General features: G+C 36.9%; 1 pseudogene; it reads right to left on the bottom strand.

The window, feature by feature from the left end:
- Positions 1 to 770: 770 nt before the first annotated feature.
- LOC115284487 lies at positions 771 to 869 on the bottom strand (annotated as a pseudogene).
- Positions 870 to 1803: the final 934 nt, after the last annotated feature.

Below are 1803 nucleotides of genomic sequence, written 5' to 3'. Positions count from 1 at the left end.
ATTACAATTATACAAGTATACAAGTATTATGAGTATTGCCGATTCCTAACTTAGGAATGAATCAGACCATTGCATCAGATGATTGTCAGGGTAAATGACATGCCTATGTAGAATGGTGTCTTTTATCTTTGAAAACTTTTTCTCGTTCAGCTATAATACCTGTATAGTATAGAAAGCTTTGAATTTTTTTAAAGGTATAAAAAATAAGAATGACCCTTAATTTTGCCACATAGAGATAAACATCTGCTGGTAAGATATTGATGTATTTTCATTCAGCCCTTTAATAGTGTATGCTTATATATGAATATATATGTGCATGAATATATATTCTTTGAAATGGGCTGATACTATGTACAGGTTTGTATGCTTTTTCTTTCATTTACCATTATATTGTGAGCCTTTTCTAGGATCATTAAGTAGTCTTGAGAAACATGGTTTATAAAGGCAGAGTATTTTTCCTCCATGTAGATGGACAATACCTCACTTAACTGTTCCTAAACGTTGGACAGTTAGGATATTCTTGTTTTTACCACTATAAATAATCCTGCAGTGGATGACATTTCATATTTATAAATCAATGTGTGCATCTCTAATTGCTCTCTTACAGTAGAATCTTAGGAATGGAAAGACTGGATCAAGGGGTAGGAACATTTTTTAAAACAGATATAATTCACATACCATAAAATGCATTACCTTCAAGTGTGTAATTCAATGGCTTTTAATATATTCACAAGGTTGCACATCCAGTAATACTGTCTAATTCCAGAGGGGTAAAAATGGAGTGCTTCATAAATTTGCATGTCATTCTTTACAGGGGCCATGCTAATCTCTGCATCATTCCAATTTTCATATATGTTGGCTGAAGCAAGGACAAAAGGAACATTTTAATGTCTCTTGATATGGCACATTTCTTTCTAGCAAATGTATATCCATATCCCTTCCCACCCAGCAATGTACAAGGATGCCTATTTCCCTGCAACTTTACTGATACTTAATTTAAAAATATATATTGCTAATATCAGTGAAAATGACAGGGAACCTGGGTGGCTCAGTCAGTTGGGCATCTGACTTTGGCTCAGGTCATGATCTCATGGTTCATGGGTTCAAGCCCCGTATTGGGCTCTGTGCTGACAGTGCAGAGCCTGGAGCCTCCTTTGCATTATGTCTCCCTCTCTCTCTCTGTCCCTCCTCACTTGCACTCACTGTCTCTCTCTCAAAAATAAATTCAAAAAAATTTTTAATGTAAAAAAAGAAAATGACATTTTATTGTTTTGTCTCTTTGATTAAGGTTTCTTCTTCTCCTATCTGAAATCTAACTGTTCTATGGGGACCTTTCATCCACTGTCTTCCCTTTGCACACATTTACCATGGGCAATCACATCCAATACAGTGGCATCGGCTGCCTCCTCTCAGGATAATGACCACATGTCCATACCCTAACCTAACCTCTTTCTAGTACTGTGGCCCAGACATTGAGCTGCTTTCTGGGCATGCCTATCTACATAATTTGACAGCATATAAAACAAATCCATGTGTCTAAAACCAAACATTTCTCTGGCTCCTACTCCTATTTCCCTATCTAGATTAGTGCAACCACTTTTCTTCCATGTGCTTCATGCTCATGTTAACCCTGTTCTCTCGTTCATATTTCATGAGTAGTCCAAGCTTATTGTCCTCTCTCCGTCTTTCCTTTCTGCCCTATCCCCACTGTCATGCTCTAGCTCTACCTTTTATTGTATCTATTGTGTAAGCTTCCTCACTTCGTGCTTTCAGTATTTATCCATACGATTCAACCTACACATG

This window comes from Suricata suricatta, chromosome X (assembly GCF_006229205.1).
Source record: "Suricata suricatta isolate VVHF042 chromosome X, meerkat_22Aug2017_6uvM2_HiC, whole genome shotgun sequence".
NCBI classification, from domain to species: Eukaryota; Metazoa; Chordata; class Mammalia; order Carnivora; family Herpestidae; genus Suricata; species Suricata suricatta.
This window is presented reverse-complemented; position numbering and strand designations above follow the sequence as displayed.